Source organism: Palaemon carinicauda, chromosome 43, assembly GCF_036898095.1.
Source record: "Palaemon carinicauda isolate YSFRI2023 chromosome 43, ASM3689809v2, whole genome shotgun sequence".
NCBI lineage: Eukaryota > Metazoa > Arthropoda > Malacostraca > Decapoda > Palaemonidae > Palaemon > Palaemon carinicauda.
Genome location: NC_090767.1, coordinates 24,889,248 through 24,913,561, shown reverse-complemented (window position 1 = coordinate 24,913,561; position 24,314 = coordinate 24,889,248). Strand labels below are relative to the sequence as shown.

Below are 24,314 nucleotides of genomic sequence, written 5' to 3'. Positions count from 1 at the left end.
ATCACTAGAAGATCAAAATTAAGAATTGTCCCGTTCTAGTGTATATATTTCTACACTCTGAATACTATTCTGACATCAATAAAAATACTTCATAAATATAACAGATGCTGAAAATTCCTCTAATATAGGTTAATAAAATACACAGGTTAGATTTAGGAAAATCTTTGATGGGTCTTTTTCAGCAAGAAAAAACTAACTTGTCAGGCACTAAATGCTTGATAACCATTTTTAAATCAAAAGAATTTACATGCTAAGAGAGAGAGAGAGAGAGAGAGAGAGAGAGAGAGAGAGAGAGAGAGAGAGAGAGAGAGAGAGAGAATTATGCTAAAATAACCTTGTAATTTACATAACCATTGTAATAAATACTAAATGAAAGGCAGTTAAGAATGCATATATAAAGGTTGCTACTGTTAACAGTCCTATTGATCATACATCGAGTATAATCAGACGATACAACAGACAGAGGCAATTAGTTGAGATCTTAAGGACTACAAAATCCCCCTATATAGTAACTGCTTCTCTATGTACAAAACTTTTCTTCTCAGGAAGGGACAAGTATTCCACTAAGTGATATTATTGGTTATCTATTCAATCATATAACAGCAAATATAGAAAACAACCAATCACAATATTACAAAAGTGGTTGAAAATCACCTAATATAAAAGAATAAGTCTCAACTTAGTCTATTTGAGTTTGCAGAAGTACCACACCTTACATCCTTAATTGGTTCCTATAAAGTGACTCAGAAGGTTCCTTATATAGGTCCTCAACTTACAAACTTGATTGGTTTTAAGAAGGTGTTATTAAGTCTAATTTTGTTGTATTTTGGCCTAACTTGAATCCCATACCTATGATTTTCAGCTGCAAAAGTCAACAAATAGTCGGGTCTCATCTCAAATAGATATCAGGTTATGACAAACCTCGTCGTGCTTACTGTATTAAATGATATAGTATTGTTTCATTACGGTATTTCTATATATTATCTTTGTTATTTTTGGTTGGATTTGTTTGTATCTTCTGAATGTTTGTAAGTTGAGGACCGTCTGTACATGTTCTGAACACGGCCAAGTACTTAGAACCTTCTGTCGTTTTATAAAAACAAGACATCAAAATTATCAAGCTTCCATCTGAACTACACTACTTAACTATCTTGACTTAAAGATTGATGTAACGTGAGACAAAACAAAGTAAGTTGGATGTCAGAAATGACATACAGTATTTTAAACAGACATAAGAGGGACATTACACTATGTAACTCTGTGCTATTACGTCTTTCCAGTCCAGGTACTTTCACCTTTGTATAATTGTAAATGGACAATAAGTGAAATGAGTACTATCAACTTATACAATAGCATAAACTGTTCAGTAAATTCAGTTATATACCTGTGGAAAATGAGATGACACTGAATTTCTTATACAAGTGAATTTTCAGTCCTCTTATAATACTATAACTGCTTTTAATCATTTCTATTTAGTTTTATATAACCATAAATAATATTAACATTTTCTCTCAAGACGAAAATTCACAAAAGTTTTAAGTAATTTGTATTTCTCCTAACTATAGAAACCTTTGTCCTTTACGTAAAGTATGATTCAGCAACGCGAGGGTTATTCTTTAATATCTAACGAGGTAGTTACAACTACTGACAGGTGGCAAGGGAAGCTCTCTCAGTCAGTCAGATAGACACACACTTTGGACCTTAGACCTAGAACTTGTAGTCTTTGAGAGAGGACACAGACCCACATACACATCATATACATATACCAAGGCACTTCCCCCAATTTTGGGGGGTAGCTGACACCAACAATGAAACAAAACAAAAAGGGGACCTCTACTCTCTACGTTCCTTCAGCCTAACCAGGGACTCAACCTAGTTCAGCTGGTACTGCTAGGGTGCCACAGCCCAACCTCCCACATTATCCACCACAGATGAAGCTTCATAATGCTGAATCCCCTACTGCTGCTACCTCCGCGGTCATCTAAGGCACCGGAGGAAGCAGCAGGGCCTACTGAAACTGCGTCACAATCGCTCGCCATTCATTTCTATTTCTAGCACGCTCTCTTGCCTCTCTCACATCTATCCTCCTATCACCCAGAGCTTTCTTCACACCATCCATCCACCCAAACCTTGGCCTTCCTCTTGTACTTCTCCCATCAACTCTTGCATTCATCACCTTCTTTAGCAGACAACCATTTTCCATTCTCTCAACATGGCCAAACCACCTCAACACATTCATATCCACTCTAGCTGCTAACTCATTTCTTACACCCGTTCTCTCCCTCACCACTTCGTTCCTAACCCTATCTACTCGAGATACACCAGCCATACTCCTTAGACACTTCATCTCAAACACATTCAATTTCTGTCTCTCCGTCACTTTCATTCCCCACAACTCCGATCCATACATCACAGTTGGTACAATCACTTTCTCATATAGAACTCTCTTTACATTCATGCCCAACCCTCTATTTTTTACTACTCCCTTAACTGCCCCCAACACTTTGCAACCTTCATTCACTCTCTGACGTATATCTGCTTCCACTTCACCATTTGCTGCAACAACAGACCCCAAGTACTTAAACTGATCCACCTCCTCAAGTAACTCTCCATTCAACATGACATTCAACCTTGCACCACTTTCCCTTCTCGTACATCTCATAACCTTACTCTTACCCACATTAACTCTCAACGTCCTTCTCTCACACACCCTTCCAAATTCTGTCACTAGTCGGTCAAGCTTCTCTTCTGTGTCTGCTACCAGTACAGTATCATCCGCAAACAACAACTGATTTACCTCCCATTCATGGTCATTCTCGCCTACCAGAGTAAACCGGCAGGACAGAGAGACTAATTCTGATGACCCCTGGATGCCTCCAGTGAAGAGATGGAGGAGTTGAACTTAGTATCGTGGGCAGCTGGGTCTTGGCCACAAACCCAGGAACCAGCGAAGGCAAACTCCTTTCATCTTTCGGAATGACTGGGACTATGCAAGTTGTCAAAAGTTCACCAATTCACTTTGACAAAGCTACGGTGGCTGAAAGACAATGTACAGAGTCAGATCTTTCGTCTGACACTTATCTCAAAGGTTCATAAGAAACTTGAGAATATTAATCACATTCCACATTCCAGGGGTGGCCACAACTAGGCTACTTGAAGCTCTTCATGAACATAGACAACTTCCAAGAGGAGAATAGATCTAGCTTCTCAGTTGGAGGACTTCGCTTAAAGCTGAGAAATAGCCTTCCCCAGAACGACTGAGAGACGCTTCTCTTAGCAAAAACAGGGACAAGGATGACCATAGCATGCGCTAGAGCAATGACGATTGGAGGAGTGTCCCTTCTACGATAAAAATAGCAGAAAAAGGTTCTCTTCTTTAGATAACTGAAGAGGCCCATAATCGATCTCAACACATCTCCTGCGCAAAGTCTTTTGCTCGGAGGAGATACTGTACAGTCTCTAACCATAAACGACTTCACATATTAACGGAGGAGATACAGTACAGTCTCTAACCATAAACGACTTCACATATTAACGGAGGAGATACTGTACAGTCTCTAACCATAAACGACTTCACATATTAGAGGAAGTATTCACAGTTTTCTGGGGATACTTGCCTCAATGTGCTAACAGATCAGAATCACGCTCATCTCGTGGTAATTTGGGAGCCACCATGGTACTCCTGACACCTGGGCATAATCAGAACTCTGTTGATTCACCAGGATATCAGGTTGAAAAGAGGGAAAAGTGTAGAGTACAAGTGATCCCATTGGTGTAGGACACCTTGCTGATAGATCTAAAGGATTGACCACTCCCCAGATGTGAAACAGACTGGTCAACTCACAAGACTGTGCGAGACAGTTGCTCCTCATAACATATGCTATTACCGTAGCATTGACACTCATCAACACCACTGAGTACCCTATTAAACTGTGTTGGAAAATTTATTGTGTTAGGAATGCTGCATTCATTTACACAATTTAATTTTGAGGTGCTTTTCTTCTGTCTTCTGAGACCCATTTCCCTGAAGCACTCTTGGTGGAGTTTGTATTGTCCAGCTACCAGTTAAGATTAACAAACACATCTTACTCCACTGGAGATTGCTGGACAACAACCAGTGATACCTCAGACACTAATGAAGAGATTGCTTGTGGCGTGGCGCCACAAGCAATCTCTTCATTAGTGTCTGAGGTATCACTATGTCGAATAAGCTTTTCAAACGAGGTAGATGTCCCAGATGACACTATCGTCAAGCTGGGATTCTCGCTAGAATGGGAATGGGAGCACCACCTCTCTGATTATGCTAATGAGATATTCTGGGTGAAAGACCATCGTATCTATCTGCATGCCAAGGCACTTGATCCTCGTTGAGGCGGGAGAGACTATTTATTCAAATTCGATCACGAACCCCAGATTGCAACAAAAGAGGGTAGTCGGTCTCAATCCTCAAGCAACTGCCTTTTGGAAGAGGCCAGGATCAGAGTTGACAAAACTTCTCAAAAGCCATATCCCGTCCAAGAGCCACAAAACGAGACCAGAGTGACAACTTACATAAGCAGTGCACAGTCCGAAGCACAGAGCTTTGAACTGGTCTACTAATCTCCTGAGGATGAAGCAGAGGTACTTTCCGTAAGACTGACAAACGGGTCTTTGAGAATAAGCGTCCTTCAGGTCCACCAAACGCACAAAGTCTTTCTATCTTCTTTCTTTCTGCTTTGCTGCAGGTTGCCCGATGTGAAGACGAGCATCCGCACTCTCTGCAGTTGGAAAATTGGACTGTCGACGCGTCCTCTTACCTTACTTCTTACCTCTACCAGCCCTCCTGAACTGCCAGATCAGGCACGGAAGCAGCAGCCGGAGGTCCTGATCCTATTTTGGAGGCAGACAGAGCTTCTTCAAAGACGATACTGAAGGTGTGGCAGATACCAAAAGTCTCGAAGCCGTCTTCGAAGGGACTGCGCCCATGACGATAACTGCACAGTGGTTGCAGGAGCCATGGGGAGCCTTCCACCACTGTTACCTATACAGTACATCCCTCCAAAGAAAAGGGACTTCTTCTTGGCCTCCTCGTAGAGATTTCATTAATAATTCTATGAGTAATTCTTACACCATAGCCACTCCCTGAATTCATAGCTTTGTCTGCCTCATCTCCTTTCAGGTCTAAATATTCTCTCCAGTTATTCCTGGCTTTTCTTTTGACATCCCTATCAATACTGGAATACTTAGCATGCTCTCCCATATAATTTTAAATACTTCCTCAAAAACATTCAACATCAATTTCTGTCTTTGTCTCCTTTTCATAGTATCCCAAGTATCATTTGATATCCATGGCTTTCTCCTTATAACTGCAACTCCCAAGACTTCACTACCAACTGAATGATATATGTTCTTAACATCACAACATTCTTCATTACTTGTCAGCTCTTCGTCTTTTAAAGGCTCTAAGACTGCAAATCGATTCCTACATTCAACTGTAAATGTTTCTGTGTGGTTCTCTTCTAAAAGCTTAGTTGTATCAAATCTAGGTATTCTATCTACCTTCCTGTTGGGTGCTTTCAGTTTTAATTTACAAGTGGCAATGACGAGTTGGTGATCACTACAAATATCTGCTCCTCTATAGCTTCCTACATTTCTCAGAGTCCTCCTTTTCTCTTTATTAATGGCTATGTGATCTATTTGATTTTTGTAATTGACACATGGCTGGTGAAGTCCATGTATATTTGTGGATGTCCTTGTGCTGGTTAAGAATACCTCCAATGACAAGATCCACATGCTATTATTATTATTACTAGCTATGCTACAACCTTAGTTGGAAAAGCAGGATGCTGTAAGTCCAAGGGCTCCAACAGGAAAAATAGCCCAGTGAGGAAAAGAAATAAGGAAATAAATAAAACTAAAAGAAAAGTAACAAACAATTAAAATACAATCTTTTAAGAGGAATAACGAGACAAAGTGCTGATAACAGGTGAAAACAACTTTATATCCTGTACTGCTTAGAGCTGGCTATGTTCTTGGTACGTACCATCCTTGAGTACTTTGAGAGAGATCACCATTGACTAACTGCTACTTTGATCAGATGTCTTATTCTTTGGGGGAAGTTGCAGTGTTCGGTTGAGGTACAGTACTTCATTAAGTATTTGACTGAATGCAACAGAGGCACACATGGCTTCCTTCTCTCTCCCAGGAAGCGAGAAGTGATATCGTCCAGGAAGAGGAGAGAAAGCTTTCTGTACCAAACTGTCTCTTCCATGGGGATGGAAAGATCAGGAGTCACAAGCACACAACTCCTATAGACCAGTCATCCTGGATGTTCTCATAGAAGTCTTCCTTGGTACGATCTAGAGGAAGAATATCCTATGTGACTGGTGATCTGGTACACTTGTAGGGTTCTTTCGCTTGGTGACCGGCACGTGGGATCTAGCTAGTGGTACATCGTGGAACGTACCTTACTCTAGGGATGCTACGCAATGAGATCAATAGCACTCTGGAGTCTCTGTCCTTACTAGAAGGCGAAGGTGCGCTTGTGGATGCACGCATAGGAGTCCCCTGCAATGAGTTGCCATCTTGTCTTCAGCGAAGGGAGTCGAGGGAACTCCTATGGCTCCACAGCCTCTCCCACCGGGAGAGAAACAGTATGAATCGTCTTGTGTACGTACACATCAACGTCTAAGGATTGCAAACCTTCCAAGGAACACATTGTCGTCACCGTTATCGGCCACACAAAGGGGGGGATAAAAAGCGAAGAGGAATGCTGTCTAACAGAAACAAGAATGTGGATATTGGCAGATTTGAATAGACAACTGTCACACAGTTATCAGGAAACCACTACAAACCCATTGTTCCTTCCAAACATTCTCTCGCGTGATGATCTGCCAATGAAATTATCTAAGGGAAAGAGAAACAGAAGCTCACCTGTACTCTAACAGCAGCTGAAAAAAAAAAGGATGGGCTCAGTGGCCCATCAGACGGGAAAGTGTTCCCCACCGCCCAGCAGTAACTACCTCCACCTCATTGAAGTTCTAACAGTCGTACCCAACTTCCCTGAAAGTATACTTCTTTTGAAGTATGAGGTTTGTATTTGTGTAGGAACAAGCAAACAAACAACCTTCATGATTAACATGAGATGGAAACATGAGCTCTAGAAAGTGTAATGTTTGAATACAGTCATAAGAAGACCTGGTGATACTCACACACTGACACTGGCCAGAGTAAGGCCAAGACACGGCATGACTTGAGAAGCATCTTTTAAGTACTCAGACTTGTTAAGGTTCACAATGGCAAGATGTCTGGACTTGGGGTCGTCCTCCACGTGACATGTCGAGGTTCAGGTAGGGCAGACTGGGCTGCTATGTAATCCGAGGTCATCGGCAGCTGCCTCCTTGGTCTGTCATGGCGGGATTCATCTGTGATCTCCATAAACATTTCCACGTCTCTGTGGTGAATTCAAAATACCAATAATTAAAATTTAACAATAAAAAGGGTATACTGGTTCAATGGGATTTATAAATTTGGACCAGATGGCCCAACACAGGGCCCAGGGAGGCTATTCAGCACCTGCAGCATGAAGGGAATGTTATGAGGATGGACAGCAAGAAAGAAGGAAGGAGTAGGGAACACGGAAGTACAGTAGAAGGAAGAAAAATGACCTTTAAGTAATGCATACAGCAGACATATTGTTATACAGTGAACCCTCGCTACTTCGCGGTTCGACCATCGCGGATTCACCACTTCGCTGATTTTTTTCATAACCCATGTATATACATATATCGCGGATTTTCCGGAAATATCGAAAATACCGCGATGTGACCGATGGTGCGAGATTGGAGAAAGTAAGGAAAATTGAATCATGATTGATTTTCAATATAAATGAAACTTTGAGGAGCAACAAAGATATCATTTGTTAGAGAGATAGAGAGAGGTAAGGAATGGGAGGTAGTGAAAAGTAGCCCAGAGAGAGAGAGAGAGAGAGAGGTAGAGGTAGAGAGAGAGAGGTAGAGAGAGAGGTAGAGAGAGAGAGAGAGAGAGAGAGAGAGAGAGAGAGAGATAGGTAGAGAGAGAGAGAGGGAGGTAGAGAGAGAGAGGGAGGTAGAGAGAGAGGGGGGTTTAAATGTAATAAACAAAAAAATTTGATAGGTTATAACACATTGGTGCTTATGTAATATCAACTGTATACTGTAGACGGTTTGAATAAGTTAAGAAATGGTATAAACGATACTTTGTTAGTGTGTTCGTACACACTCAAGAGCGGCAGCTAGATGACAGCTGATCTAATCACAGCCAAAAGTAAAACAAAAAGAAGTCAACAATACTCGAATTTTAAAACACACCCGAAATTTAAAAACAAAAGTATACGCTTTCTTAATGTGCAATTAACTATTTAAAGAGTGGCAATTTTCTAGAATAAAATGATATTTCCCAAAAAATAGGGGTTTGCTGATGAAATCGGATGCCGTATTTTTAGCTATGATTGAAATGGATGTAGACTCGGCCTAATTTTTTCGTTTCGTATTTAATTGACACTAAGGAAACTAATTTTAGTTTCTTCATCTAAATATAAGTATTGTATAACACAGAGAGAGAGAGAGAGAGAGAGAGAGAGAGAGAGAGAGAGAGAGAGAGAGAGAGAGAGAATGAATCAGCTGTTGTAATCAAATGGCGTGTTTTTGTTTCGTGAGAATTTCATCGCAACACCTATAACAACATCATACTGTACTGAACTTTACAGTATTATACAGACTACTGTAATATGATAAAGTAAAATATTTGTAATCTATTTTATATGAAATGGGGCTATTTTTTTTTTAAATTTACATTTACGTATGTAAAACAACTCTCTCTCTCTCTCTCTCTCTCTCTCTCTCTCTCTCTCTCTCTCTCTCTCTCGTAGATTGTTTTCCTGCTTTGCTACGTATGTATGATTTTATATAGATACGGTAAATAATATTTGTAATAACATATTTTATAAAAGCTTTTACTGTAATATCATTATTTATCACTTTCATCATGCCCGTTAAATTCCTTAGTTTGTTTACTGAGCGTACTTTATGACGCCGTCGTTTCAGGCGGTGTCATAAAGAAAAACATTTCATTTGGAAGTCCTAAGAAAAATTAAGTAAAACATTAGTAATAACCAAATCAACATACTGTACTGAATAATCAATATAATCGATGCACAAACTAACCTATACACAGATGTGTAAATACATTTGTTTCTTCATTATAATCAGAGATAAACGTAAACAAAACATTGGTTGCCATTTTTTATCGTGCTTTTTGGCGTGTTTAGGAAACGCATGATATAAAGTCGCCTTTAATATTTGTGCCTGTTTTAGTTTAGGGTACGTTAGTACATGCATTAAGTGTTCTGTACATTAAAGGGTAGTTTGTTAACAGTACTACGTACAAGGGAAGGTTTTAAAAGTCTGAATATACATGTTAAATAAATAGGTAAATATGGTGTCACTACTTCGCGGATTTTCATCTATCGCGGCCGGGTCTGGAACCTATCTACCGCGATAAACGAGGGTTCACTGTATACATTATACTATAGTGTGCTGAAAAACATTTTTTATTAAATAGAAAATATAAAAGAAAATACGGCACCATAATATAGAAATAATGAAAAGCAAAACATAGGCTTTATTATATAGAAAACACAACAGATATCACAAATTCTAAAAGAAATTTGTATTTTTCCTGACTACACAAACCTCAATCCTTTGGTAAGAGTCTGCTTTCAGCTCAGCTAGAACTTGGGCTGTTAATTAACCCTTCTACCACCAAGGCTATTTGGAACCTTCCAACCTTTAACCCCCCCCCCCCCGGGCTTTTCTTTTTCAAGCACCTTTTGCAATATCTTTTTTTTTTAGATTACGCTGACAGCCTTAATTTTCGCCAGAGAGAGGTCAGGTTGGTCTTATTATTTTGGAAAATGCCTGAAGTTTCTCAAAGTTATCAAAAATATGCAAAACAAACGCAAATAGCAGTTTTTGGTAAGGACGTACCGGTATGTCCATGGGGGTTAAGGGATGAGTTTTGTGAAACGTACCAGTACGTCCATTGGGGGTAGAAGGGTTAACATTCATAACGAGGTGGTTACTGAAGGGTAAGCGAGGAAGCTACCCCCACTCCAAGTAATATTATTATTACTTGCTAAGCTACAACCCTAGAAGGGAAAGCAGGATGCTATAAGCCCGAGGGCTCCAACAGAATAAAATAGCCTGCTTTTCAATTTTAGATAGTATCAATAATGATAATAATTCAATTAACTATATTGTATCCTGGGTTTGAACACAGGGCAAAGAATAAACATTGTCTTGATGACAAATAATCAATCAAGATGTTAAGTAATTTTTATGCTAATTAAGATTTAATTAAAAGTAGTTTTGGACCAAAGGAAATAAACTAGGACCGTTTCCATTCTATCAATTCCATCATTCAAAATGAGCAAAAATTCACAGGAAACAAGTCTCTACAGCAAGCCTTGTGAGACTCAAATACCCAGATGATATACATACATACATATACCAAGGCACTTTCCCCCAATTTTGGGGGGTCGCCGACATCAAACAAATAAAACAGAAAAGGGGACCTCTCCTCTCTACGTTCCTCCCATCCTGACAAGGGACTCAACCGATAAACAAAGAAATAAGAAATAAAATAAATATACCAAACTAATCAACTTCTGCTATAATGTACATTCAGGGGATGTGTAGGATAAAGAATGGGCCATTTTTAAGTAGTATCAAGGCTTTTCTTCATCAAGATGTGGGCATCGAGATAGAGTACTGTAATGCCACTGAGATCATTATACAACTTTAAAGGGAATCACAAATTTTTGGTATCTATACACCCAAAAGTTTTAAGGCATCAAGGAGATATTCCCTACGTAATTAGATCCTACCACGGAAAAATGGCAGGCCTAGTAAAGATTAGAGGTGATAAGAGTGTAACAACTGAGATGGTATCGACATGTGGCAAGGATGGATGGTGGGGAGGGAGTGAGGAGGGCTTGGGAGGAGCCTGTTAAGGGAAGAAAATCGAGAGGGGGGGAAGAAAATCGAGAGGGAGGCAGAGAATTAGATGATGATATAAGGTGAAGGATGATATGGAGAGAAGAGGTTTGGTGGGAGAAGATGCCTTTAAAAGCAGGCATTGGAGAGGGTGCATCAGGCAACCAACCGACCCCTTATTCTTATTATTATTATTGTGTTAGGATAGGAAATGAAGTGAGCGATTGGTTTCCGGTGAGAGTGGGGCTGAGACAGGGATGTGTGATGTCGCCGTGGTTGTTTAACTTGTATGTTGATGGAGTGGTGAGAGAGGTGAATGCTCGAGTGCTTGGACGAGGATTAAAACTGGTAGACGAGAATGACCAAGAATGGGAGGTAAATCAGCTGTTGCTTGCGGATGATACTGTACTGGTTGCAGACGCGGAAGAGAAGCTTGGCCGATTAGTGACAGAATTTGGAAGGGTGTGTGAGAGAAGGAAGTTGAGTTGAGAGTTAATGTGGGTAAGAGTAGTTATCATATGTGCGAGAAGGGAAGGTGGTGCGACTTTGAATGTCATGTTGAATGGAGAGTTACTTGAGGAGGTGGATCAGTTTAAGTACTTGGGGTCTGTTGTTGCAGCAAATGGTGGAGTGGAAGCAGATGTACGTCAGAGAGTGAATGAAGGTTGCAAAGTGCTAGGGGCAGTTAAGGGATTAGTAAAAAATAGAGGGTTGGGCATGAATGTAAAGAGAGTTCTATATGAGAAAGTGATTGTACCAACTGTGATGTATGGATCGGAGTTGTGGGGAATGAAAGTGACGGAGAGACAGAAATTGAATGTGTTTGAGATGAAGTGTCTAAGGAGTATGGCTGGTGTATCTCGAGTAGATAGGGTTAGGAACGAGGTAGTGAGGGTGAGAACGGGTGTAAGAAATGAGTTAGCAGCTAGAGTGGATATGAATGTGTTGAGGTGGTTTGGCCCTGTTGAGAGAATGGAAAATGGCTGTCTGCTAAAGAAGGTGATGAATGCAAGAGTTGAAGGGAGAAATACAAGAGGAAGGCCAAGGTTTGGGTGGATGGATGGAGTGAAGGAAGCTCTGGGTGATAGGAGGATAGATGTGAGAGAGGCAAGAGAGCGTGCTAGAAATAGGAATGAATGGCAAGCGATTGTGACGCAGTTCCGGTAGGCCCTGCTGCTTCCTCCCGTGCCTTGGATGACCACGGAGGTAGCAGCAGTAGGGGATTCAGCATTATGAAGCTTCATCTGTGGTCGATAATGTGGGAGGATGGGCTGTGCCACCCTAGCAGTACCAGCCGAACTCGGTTGAGTCCCTTGTCAGGCTGGGAGGAGCGTAGAGAGGAGACGTCCCCTATTTTGTTTCATTTGTTTGATGTCGGCTACCCCCCAAAATTGGGGGAAGCGCCTTGGTATATGTATGTATGTATTATTATTATTATTAATTGCTAAGCTACAACCCTAGTTGGAAAAGCATGATGCTATAAGCCCAGGGGCCCCAACAGGGAAAATAGCCCAGTGAGGAAAGGAAAAATAAAATATCTTAAGGACAGTAACATTAAAATAAATATTTCCTATATAAACAATAAATACTTTAACAAAACAAGAGGAAGAGAAATTAGATAGAATAGTGTTCTAGAGTGTACCCTCAAGCTAGAGAACTCTAACCCAAGACAGTGGAAGACCATGGTACAGAGGCTATGGCACTATCCAAGACTAGAGAACAATGTAGGGATAACAGTGAGAAAGAAAAAGACAGCTATTCCCAGATCATAACTACCATTATTGCTTGCTTGGTTTACATAGGGTTAGTACATGGCCTTGCCTGCAGTTGGGTGATGAAGGAGAAGATGTGATCTTAAGAGACGTGTGGACTCTTCCAAGCAAACAGACACTATTTCACAACAAGAAAATCATAACCTCAAGCAAGTTTGCCTTAAAAGAAAAATTTTCAACGTAGCTTCTGACATGCAGACAGACGGTCAATGTTCCAATAAAGGTGGAATAAAACATTTGAAGCAACATCTGCTGACTGCTTAAGCATAATGAACCTGGATAGGGCCTATCAATTGTCCTGGTTCAGCTCAAGTTCAGTTTTCTACATGAAATGACAAATTCGGAGATAATTTGTATTTTTCCTAACCATACAAACCGTAGCTATTTAAATAGGGTATTACTTTCAGCGTAGCTGAAATGGCGAGCCATTAGAATTTTAACGAGGGTTTACTACCCCCTCGCTAGTTAGCAGGGGGTTGGGGAAGGGTAGCTAGCTACCCGTCACACACCGGTGAACTAGTTCACTTTGCTTAGAGGTAGGACTTCCCGGGGGACAGGGCTGGCGGGCAAGTTTCATTAAATAGTTAAGGTTTGTATGGTTAGAAAAAATACAAATTATCTACGAATTTATCATTTGTTCCGTAACCGAAGTACAAACCATGCTATTTAAATAGGGTGACTTAACCCTTAGGAAGAGTGCTAAGTCCCAGCCGTTACTGGCTTTTTTACTTTTGCCCGGGGACTCAGTATCTGAGTGTGTAGAACTCGAGATAAGGAGTCCCTGCACCTCGCAAGTACCTTGCTCTGCAAGGACCACAGCCTACGTAAGCGTGTGTGTGAAGGAATGAAGTGTGACTCGTCCTTGGAAGTTGACCTGGAGTCCATTAGATGGAATTCTAGGTTAAGACGTTCCCAATACCACCTCGTAAGGGTATGGGGGACACGACAGTATTATCTTAATACTAGGAACCCAAGGAAGCATGGTTTACCTGCAGTGGTTTGAGGTCAGCTGTGCAGAGAACCCAGGATGCTGCTTTCCCCAAGAGAGGGGAGGATGAAAAAAAGAATAAGGGCCAGGCATATCTTTTCATTCATACAGACTAACACCGGGTAACAATGCCCTCAACCTTCTGCTGCTTGTCCATTAAGGAGACTGAGGTTTAAACCAGCTGTTGTGCATCCACCACAGGGCCGATAGAGAATGTATCGAGCCTCCTGTGGGTCACGTCCTGCAGGTAGTGGGCTGTGAAGGTCGTTTGACCCTTCCAAACCCCTGCTTGTAGAACCTGCGTCACTGAGTAGTTTCTCTTGAATGCCAGGGACGTAGCGATGCCTCTGACATCATGAACTCTAGGGCGACGTGACGGAAGAGGGTCTGGATTCGGGGAATGGTGGATGACCCTGCGAATCCATGCTGAGATAGTGTTCTTAGTGACCCTCCTCTTCGTTCTTCCTGTGCTCACAGACAATGCTTTGCACTCGAGGACGAATTGCAGCTGTTCTCTCAAGATAGAGCCTCAGACTCCTTACTGGGCACAGTAGGAGATGGTCTGGGTCATCTGTTACAGAACGGAGATTTGAAATCCGGCAAGAGTCGAACCGGGGGTCCGGCACTCCTGGATTTCGTGTCTTAGCCACAAACTCAGGGACGTTACCTTTACCCATCCCCTTGAATGGGCGATGTCATACAGGAGACCATGAAGTTCGCCGACTCGCTTGGCTGAGGCCAAAGCAAGTAGGAACACCGTCTTCCAAGTCAGGTGGCGATCAGAAGTCTGGCGTAATGGTTCAACGGAGGTCTCTTAAGAGACCTGAGGACTCGAACCACGCTCCCTGGAGGAGGTCTCACTTCCGACTGAGGGCAGGTAAGTTCATAACTTCGTATGAGTGGTTCCAGCGAGGGGGAAATGTCCATTCCTTTTAACCTGAAGGCAAGACTTAAGGCTGAGTGATAGCCTTTCACTGACGAGACTGAAAGGCGCATCTCTTCCTGCAAATACACGAGAAACTCCGCTATTGCTGGAATAGTGGCGTCGAGTGGAGAGATACCCCTTCCACGACACCAACCACAGAAGACTTTTCACTTCGCCAGGGTAGACTCCTGCGGATGACTTTCGCAGGTGTCGAGACATCCTTTCCGCAATTTGTTGCGAAAAGCCTCTCTCTGTGAGGAGATGTTGGATAGTCTCCAGGCGTGAAGCCACAGCAATGCTACAGCTTTGTGGGAGATGTTGGAGTGTGGTTGTTTGAGTAGCTCGCGTCGAGGAGGGAGTTCACTCGGGAGTTCCGTCAGGAGCTGCAGAAGGTCCGGGAACCACTCTGCGTGATGCCATAATGGAGCTAAAGGTCATTGACAGGTCGACCGATATTCTGGTCTTGTTGAGCACCCTTCTCATCAGACAGAACGGGGGAAAGGCGTAAACGCCGATGATGACCCACCGTTGTTGGAAGGCATCGTGCCAGAGTGCCTTGGGGTCCGGGACTGGGGAGCAGTACAGCAGAAGCTTGAAATTCAAGGCTGTCACGAATGGATCCACCGTCGGGGAGCCCCACAAAGTCAGGACTTTGTTGGCTACTAGAGGATCCAAAGACCACTTGGTACTCACTATCTGGGATGCCCTGCTCAGATTGTCGGCGAGCACATTCCTTTTGCCCGAAATGAAGCAAGCCGATAGTGGAAACGAGTGGACTTCGGTCCATCTCAGTATCTCTACTGCCAGATGGGATAGCTACTCTGAAAAGGTACCTCCCTGCTTGTTGATGTAAGCCACTACCGTGGTGTTGTCGCTCATCACCACCACGGAGTGACCCGCCAGGTACTGTTGGAACTGTTGAAGTGCCAGGAATACGGCCTTCATTTCTAGCAGATTTATGTTGAGGCACTTTTCTGATTCTGACCAGAGGCCTGAGGTCGTGTGGTTCAGAAAATGCCCCCCCCCCCCTCCTTTCTTTGAGGCATCCGAGAACAGCATCAAATCCGGGAGGAGGACGAGAAGAGCCACTCCCTTTCGTAGGTTCTCGTCTGTCACCCACCACTGAAGGTCCGTCTGTTCCGCAGGACCCATAGGGACCAAGACGTCCAAGGAATCGTGTCCCTGATTCCACCGGGACTTGAGTCACCATTGCAGGGATCTCATCCTGAGGCGATCGTTTGGAACTAGACGGGCCAGGGAAGAAAGGTGACAGAGGAGACGTAACCACGATTGGGCTGGGAGTTCTTCTTGTCTGAGAAAAGGATCTCCGACCCTCCTCAGCCTTGCTATCCTGACGTCTGATGGGAAGGCTTTGTGGAGATTGGTGTCCAATATCATGCCTAGATATACCAGTCGCTGAGTTGGTAGCAGAGAAGTCTTCTCGAGATTTACCATGATCCCTAGATCTTGGCAAAGTCCCAGAAGCTTGTCTCGGTGTCGAAGAAGGGTTCACTCCGAGTCTGCCAGGATCAACCAGTCGTCCAGATAACGGAGGAGACGGATGCCGATCCTATGTGCCCACGAAGAAATCAGGGTGAACACTTTGGTAAATACCTAAGGTGCTGTGGAGAGACCGAAACGCAGCACCTTGAACTGGTAGATCTCGTTGTCTAGGCTGAATCTTAAGTACTTCCTTGAAGACGGATGGACTGGGATCTGGAAGTACGCGTCCTTCAGGTCCAGTGTACACATGAAGTCTTGTGGTCTCACTGCAAGTCTGACCATGTCTGCCATCTCCATGCTGAACGGGGTTTGTTTGACAAACCTGTTCAGAGCTGAGAGGTCGATGACTGGTCTCCAGCCTCCAGACGCCTTCCTTACAAGAAAGAGTCAACTGAAGAAGCCTGGGGAACCATCGACGACCTCCTTGAGAGCGCCCTTCTTTAACATGGTCTCGACTTCTGCCCGTAGGGCTTGCCCCTTGCCGATCCCATGGCAAAGGAGCTCAATGACACTGGATCCGCTGTCAGGGGAGGTAGAGATGTTGTGAACGGGACGCGATATCCCTGAATGATTCGTCCAGGAATTGGCCCCGAGTTGCTGCCACCTGATTGCACAACTTTGTAGGCATCCCCCCACTGGTGGACATGCAGGGGGATTGCCAATCCTAGCGTTTGTGGCCTCGACCACTCCCTCTAGGATTTTTCCCTCCCCTGGAGGACTTTTTGCCTTTCTTGTCTTTGACAGGAAAGGGCTTCGACACCGTTGCCTTTGCTGCCACTGCCGGTTTCATCATCTTGGACGGGCGAGGTTGTTGAGGTGCTGGAGGTTTATAAGGCTTTGATGAAAGAGCCCTATGTAGGAGAGAGTCCTGGTTGGACTTCCTCCACCTCTCAGCTGCCTGTTCCACGTCTTTAGGCTCAAACAGATTCTTTCCAAATGGAAGAATGCCTGAACCTGCTGACCTCGATGGCTGGGACCTTTGTGTGGAACCTCTCTGCCACCACATCACGTCGTTTCAGAATGGAATTGGTCCACAAGTTCAAGACTTGGTGGGCCAGAAACTCAATGGTGCGGGTGCCCGAAAGGAGGAAGGTCTCCAGGGCCTTCCTGGTGCTCTCCTTAGACAGGTCCTTGGATCGCAACAGGATGCCAAGAGACCCCAGACAGACATCCAGCCACGAAGTAGCCTACATGGCACACTTCGCAACCTTCTCCTGACTTAGGATCTCTGTCGCCGAGAAAGACACTTTCCGGCTAGAGAGCCTCTCTAGAGGGACTCCCTTGGTGAGCTCTTCCACAGAATGGTGCAAGGGGAGAGCTAGGCAAGACTCCTCCATGATCTCAAAGTACCTTCTCTGGTGGATACGAGGAGGAGGGAGGAGCTTGTTGCCTGCAGTGGAACAGCTGGAGGAGGCGAGCTTGGAGAGCTAGCCCTCAACCTTATCCCTGGCACTCTTCACCCCTTGGGACCAGGGCAAAGCCACACTGGCCTTAGCAGGCTTCTGAGTGCTAAAGACTCGGTCCAGGACAGTGTCCTTGCCTTCTCGAAGAGGAATCTCAGGATCCAGGAACCTGTTGAGATGCCTCATCAGGGTCAGAACCTGCCAGAAGGCAAGTTCTGACTCCTGGGGCTCCCCTCCTGGAGAACTGGCAGTAAAGTCTCCTGTCCCCAAAGGCTCTTCTTGGGGGGACACGTGAACGTTCTCTACGGGTCTTGTTGGCTCTGGTCGAATCCTTGGGGATGACTTGAGGATGGTCTTAAGAGACCTTAGGCTCCCTCCTAGGAGGAATACAGGACTCCAATAACGACGTCTGTGGGCTCTTCTCCGCCCCAACCCAGGACGATTCTCCTGCACGAGGTGGGGTTCCTCCCATTGGTGCGATGGGAGAACGTCTCACCTTGGTAGACTCCCCTGAGGATGGAAAATCCTCGTCCACAGGAGAGGGAGAGAAAGTCTGGGGGGGGGGGGGAAGAGCCTTCCTCAAGGACTTCCGGGGAGCCAGCTTGGCCCAGGGAGAAGTTACCACAACTTCAACTCCTCTCTTCCTCTTCAGTGGGGTTGGAGCTGCCATTGATTTGAGGCCCATCTCAGAGAAGGCAGGTTTGAAAGCCTGCATGACGGCTCTGACAAGGGACCCGAACCATGGCTGCTTAGAGACTCCCTCCGGAGGGAAGGGGATCGGGCGATCCTTCGGAGTAGAAACTACAACTGGGCCTGCCTGAAAAGAAAGGGAAGAAGGAGGTTGGTTCCTAGACCTATCCGGAGTTCTCCCCTCCTCCTGCGGGAGCGCTGATCTGCACTTGCAGGGGGGGGGGACCTGAAGACAACGACCTGGAGGCTCTCGTTACTGTAGATTCGCGCGGGGGATCGCGCTGGCGCGATGGGATTTTCCCTTGTTCGCGTGCGGGCGAACGTTCGCGCGCGCGGAGATGATGGCGAGGGTGCGCGGGCGAGTGCTGGCGCACTGCCGAGCAATGGCGCGCGGGTGAGCGACTGCGCACAGGCGAGGGGGCGCGTGGGTGCGCTGGCGATCTATGACGCATGGGCGAGTTGGCGCGCAGGTGATAGATGTGCGGGCGCGCGATCTGGCAAAAGTAGGGGGAGCGCTGAAGGGTGTGCAAGCGCTTGCTCTCGCAGGACCTCGATGAGCTCTAGAAAGCGTGCGCGCAGGCGCAGGGGAAATACCCCTAGTGCGTGGGCGCGCAGGAGCTGAAAGAGGTGCGCGCGAAGGAGACTGCGCAGGCGAGGTCCCAAGGTGTGTAGGAAATCGCTGATGGGAAAGAGAAGAAAGATTCTTCCCTCCTGCGCCCAGATCTGGAGATCGTGGGCGCGCAAGCGAACGTTGGCGCGCAGGCGAACTCTGGCGAGCAGGAGATCGTGGGTGAGCGTGGTGCGCATCAGGATGAAGGCGCCTAGTTGTGCGCAGGCGAGGAGGAGATTGCTGGTGCGCAGGTGACCCCTGGCGCGCAGGTGAGCGCTGGCGAGCAGGAGAGCACTGGCGCGTAGTTTCAGCAACAGGAGGTCTCTGAAGTGATGTCTCAGGAACAGCAGGCGAGCGCTTGCGCGCGATTGCACACGGGCGCGCTGGAGAACGTCGGCGCGCAGGGGAAACCTGCCGCTTAAGGGACTTACTCACAACGTGAGAAAGCCCCTTTTGCCCCGAAGGGACCGATGCCCGTTGGATAACGGGGTGCGTGGGCGCCCACAGCGCGTCAGCTGCCAGGAACGGAGACAGGAGGTCAGCAGGTCTGGCAGGCGAATGAGATCGTGAACAATCTGCAGAGAGGTCCAGGGATGCAGCTGCAACGGTCGGTGCACGGCGAGGAGGATCCTCTGCGGGGGACTGCGAAGGCGAAGAACCGAAGAGGCGCCTCCTAACTCCCTTGTGGGGAGAAGGAAGGCCTCTACAGCGAAGAGGAGGGCGAGCTTTCCATCTGATACGTCCTCTGGGGGCAGCAAGCAGACCATCGTCAGTCCTCCGAACAGGAGTCTCTGTTAGTGAACTCCCCCCAAGGGGAAGAATCACCTGCGGGAGAGACCGTTGGACTTAGCTCCTCCCTCGAAGGATGTTCGGAGTGGGGAACTAAGCTTTCGGCTACATCAGGAACCATAGCAGGGGTTTGACCTAACTCGTCGGAAGCCCCTGCCACAACAAAGTCGACGATAGACAGAGGATCAACCTCTGCTACCGTCGGCGACTGTTTGACAGCAGCCCCCAAGCCTCATTATGTCAAACAGTTTCCTTGGAGGGCGAACCCTGAAGCACAAAGGAAGCCCAAAGCTGTAACAAATCATTGTTATAAGAAATATCCTCCCCCGGGGGAGGAGCAGGAGCTGCCTCGCTATGGGAGGCAACTCCCTCTCCCGAACCCCGAGGTTGGTGAACGTTAAGTACGCCCTACGCTACTACTCGACGGCCTCTCGGGAGAGACCGATCGAGTGGGAGCTTCGGAGGAGGTTCAGGCTATGGAAGAAGAGTCCTTGGGATTTTCTCTCTTCAAGGAAACCCCTGAAGGAGAAATATCCCGTGTGGACTTTTTCTTCTGGCGCCGGGAAAACCTCTCCCACTGGGAGGTAGACCACTCCCTACACTCACCGCATACTCTATTCCTATCACACTGTTGACCCCTACAAAAAGGACATAAGGTGTGAGAGTCCGTGTCAACCGCTGACATATAAGTACCACAAGGGCGGTCAGGTAAGCCGGGACACTTCCGCATGGTAGAGGCCAACTTCCAAACACACTGTATAAAAGAAATAGCAAAAACAAAGATCAAAGGCTGTCAAAGTAAGCAAGGGTGGGAGCAGACACGTCTGATCGTCACCCGAGCCAAAAGCAAAGTGAGCTAATCACAGGTGTGTGAGGGGGGGCAAGCCACCCCTCCCTACCCCCTCGCTAACTAGCGAGGGGCTAGTAAACCCTCGTTTAAATTCTAATGACTCGTCATTTCAGCTACACCGAAAGTAATTCCCATATTAAATAGCGTCGTTTGTATTTCAGTTATGGAACAAACTGATGATGTTTTATAGAGCTTCAACAACATACCTGTTTGAAAAGAATACAGTATACAAATAGAAACAGGACTGCTATATCAAATTGCAAACTGTACCTGTACCGGCTAATAAAATGAGCAAGATTAAGAAAAAAATGACAAATTCGAAGATAATTTGTATTTTTCCTAACCATACAAACCTTAGCTATTTACATTGGGTTTACCTTTTAGCGCAGCTGAAATGGCGAGCCATTAGAATTTAACGAGGGTGTATTACCCCCGCGCTAGTTAGGGGGGGGTAGGGGAGTGGTAGCTAGCTACCCCTCCCCCCCCCTCACACACAGGTGAATGCTCACTTTCACTTAGAGGTAGGACTTGTCTTGGGGGACAGGGCTGGCAGGCAAATATGTGTAAATAGCTAAGGTTTGTATGGTTAGGAAAAATACAAATTATCTTCGAATTTGTCATTTGTTCCGTAACCGAAATACAAACCACGCTATTTACATTGGGTGACTTACCCCTTAGGTAGGGTGGAAAATCCCCAGCCATACTGGCTTTGGCTTTACCCAGGGACTCAGAATCCGAGTGAGTCGCACTCGAGAAAAGGAGTCCCTGCACCCCACAAGTTCCTTGCTCCGCAAGGAACCGTGTGGCCTACATAAGCTTGTGTGTGAAGGAAGAAGTGTGACCCGACCTAGGCAGTTGACCTGGAGTTCCAGAAGGAACTCTGGGTTAGGACGTTCCCAATACCACCTCGTCAGGGTATGGGGGACGCGACAGTATTGACTCAATACTCGGAACACAAGGATGCTGCTTCCCCGTAGAGGGAATGATGAAGAAAGGAATAAGGGCCAGACATACTTCTTTCGTTCATGCAGACTAAAACCTGATAACAATGCCCTCAACCTTCTACTACCTGTCCAAAAAGGAGCCCGAGGTTAGACCAGCTGTTGTGTAGCCACCACGGAGCGATAGAAAACGTATCGAAACTCCTGTGGGTCACGCCCTGCAGGAAGCGGGCTGCGAAGGTCATTAGACGCTTCCAGACTCCAGCTTGTAGCACCTGCGTCACAGAGCAGTATTACTCGAAGGCGAGGGACGTTGCGATGTATCCAACATCGTGCTGTAGGGCGACGTGACGGGGGAGGGTCTGGAGACAGGTCGAGATGAATGTCCTTGAGTCCGAGCTGAAGAGGTATACTGGTGACTCTCCCCCGTGTCCTCCTTGTGCTCCCACATCGGCTGCAACCGAGGACAAACTGCAGCTGTTCCCAAAGCTAACCTCTCAATACCTTTACTGGCAAGAAAGAGAAGGTCTTGGGACATCAGATACAGAATGGAGACTCGAAATCTTGAAGGAATTGGACCGAAGGGCCGGGACCCCAAGATTCTGAGTCTAGCCAACAACTCAGGGGCGAACCTGAATGTTGCCTTCCCCTCTTCCTTAGAAAGGGCGGAGTCGTACGAGACCAAGAAGATCGCTTACACACTGGCCGCGGCCAGAGTGAGCAGGAAACCCAAGACGGAATACAATCCGAGGCCCGTCGTAAAGGGTCTTGAGAAGATCTCTAAAGGGACTAAAAAGTCCGAGCCTTGCTCCAAGTTGGAGGTCTCCCTCTGACTAGGGCAGGGACGATCGTAGCTTCGCATGAGCGAGGCAAGATCCAGCGGGCAGGAAAAAGTTATTCCTTTAAGCCTGAAGGTCAGGGAAAGACTGAGCGACAGGCTTCATTGCCGAGAGCGGAAAGGAGTTTCCTCCCGCCGAAAGGCAATAAGACCGTTATTGCTGGAGAAGAGGCCTCAAGGGAAGAGGTATATCTCCCACGGCACCAACCACCGAAGACTCTTCACTTTGTCTGGAAGACCCCTGCGGATGACTATCGCAGATGATGCGACCTCCGTACCGCGACTGTAGCGGGTTGTCTCTTCTTGGGGAGGAGGCGTACTGTCTCCAGGCATGAAGCCGAAGCGACGCCCCGGTTCGTGAAAGACGTTGTAGTGTGGTTGTTTGAGTAGTCTGTGTCGTAGGAGAAGCTCTCCCGGGAGTTCCGTCAGGGGAAGCAGAGGGTCCAGAAACCGTTCTGCGCATAGTCCCAGTGGAGCTCTCCCATTGAAAGGTTGACAGACAACCTGGTCTTGTTGAGACCCATTCCCCACAGACAAAAAGAAGGGAAGACGCAGGCGTCGAAGTTGTCCCACCATCACCGGAATGCATCTTGCCAGAGTCTCGGGGTCTGAGACTGGGGGGAAGAACAGCGGAAGCTTGAGGTTCCAAGCTGTCGCGATCAGGTCCCCCAGACCAGGACTTGCTGGTTACTCAAGGCCAAAGACCCCCAGGTACACTCTCTCTATGAGGCTCTGCTCGGATAGTCGGAGAGAACATTCCTCTGCCTGGAATGAGAGAGCCGATGGTGGAATTGAGAGTATCTCAATCATCTCGGTATCTCTACTGCAAGATGTGAAGGTGTGAAAATGCGTCCCCTGCTGGTTAAAACACACCAGAATCATGGAGTCGACGCGCACGGAGCGACTCGGCAGGAGCTGTAGGATCTGTAGAGGGGCCAGACTACGGCCCCTAAGCCTGCCTTAATGATGCAGAGGTATCCTTCAGGTCCTGACCATAGGCCTGGACAGGAACATGCCCCCCCCCCCCCTTTTCTTTGACGAGTCCGAGAACAGCATCAAGAATGTGGGGGAAAGGACGAGAATATCCACTCCCATCAAGAGGTTCCATAGGTCAACACTCATTGCAGGTCTAATAGTTCCGCTGGTCCCATAGGGGCCAGGAAGTCCGGTTAATCGTTGCCTGAAACCATCGGAACTTGGACCGCCCCACATGGAACTTATCCTGAGGCGACCGTTCGGACTATAGACGGGTCAATGAGGAAAGGAGAACTAGGAAACGTTCCAAGGTAGGGCTGAAAGCTCTGCTTGACTGAGAACTGGTACTGGGACTCTCCTCAGCCTTGCCACAGTCAACTGAAGGGAAGGCTCGGAGGATGTGGCAACAGAATCTGGCGTCCCCAGGTGGTCACCCATCCAAGTACCGACCAGAACCGACGTTGCTTACCCTCACTGGACGGACGAGAAGCGGGGTTTCCAACGTGGTAAGGCCGTTGACTCAATATCATGGCCAGATACTCCAGATGTTGAGGCAGAAGAAGAGAAGGCTCCTAGCAGAATACCATGAACCCACACTCATGGTAAGCATCCAGAAGCTTGTCCCGGCGCTGAAGAAGGTCGAACCCGAGCCTACCGGAGTTGACCAGCCCTCCAAAAAGCGAAGGAGGCGGAAGCCTGCACCTGAGCGGCCATGAGGAAAGCAGGCAGAGTTCTCTGGGGAAAAAAACCTGCGATGCCACGGTGGGATCGCCACAATGCATCATAAGCAGGAATACCTGCAGTCTAGGCTGAATTCCACGAGCTCCCTGGAAGATGGATGGAATGGAAACAAAGTACCCGTCCTTCCGATCCAGGGTTTAAGGAGTCCTGTCGCCTCGTTACCCAGTCTGATCGATTCTGCTGTTCTACGCTGGCCGAAGTTTGTTCGACAAACTTGATCAGGGCTGAGAGGTCGACTACGGAACTCCCGTCTCAGATACTTCCTTACAAGAAAAGA

At 46.4% G+C, this 24,314-nt stretch overlaps 2 long non-coding RNA genes across 2 annotated transcripts in view; one reads left to right on the top strand and one right to left on the bottom strand.

Moving 5' to 3' along the window:
* LOC137633935 (uncharacterized) overlaps nucleotides 1–24,314 on the top strand; it is a 478,141-nt gene that overhangs the window by 146,535 nt on the left and 307,292 nt on the right. The window lies entirely within an intron of this gene.
* The window catches only part of LOC137633566 (uncharacterized), a 159,825-nt gene that overhangs the window by 3,595 nt on the left and 131,916 nt on the right, over nucleotides 1–24,314 (bottom strand). The window contains exon 5 of the long non-coding RNA XR_011042276.1: nucleotides 7,191–7,432. This is a non-coding gene — a long non-coding RNA (uncharacterized lncRNA). The remainder of the gene's footprint in view (nucleotides 1–7,190; nucleotides 7,433–24,314) is intronic.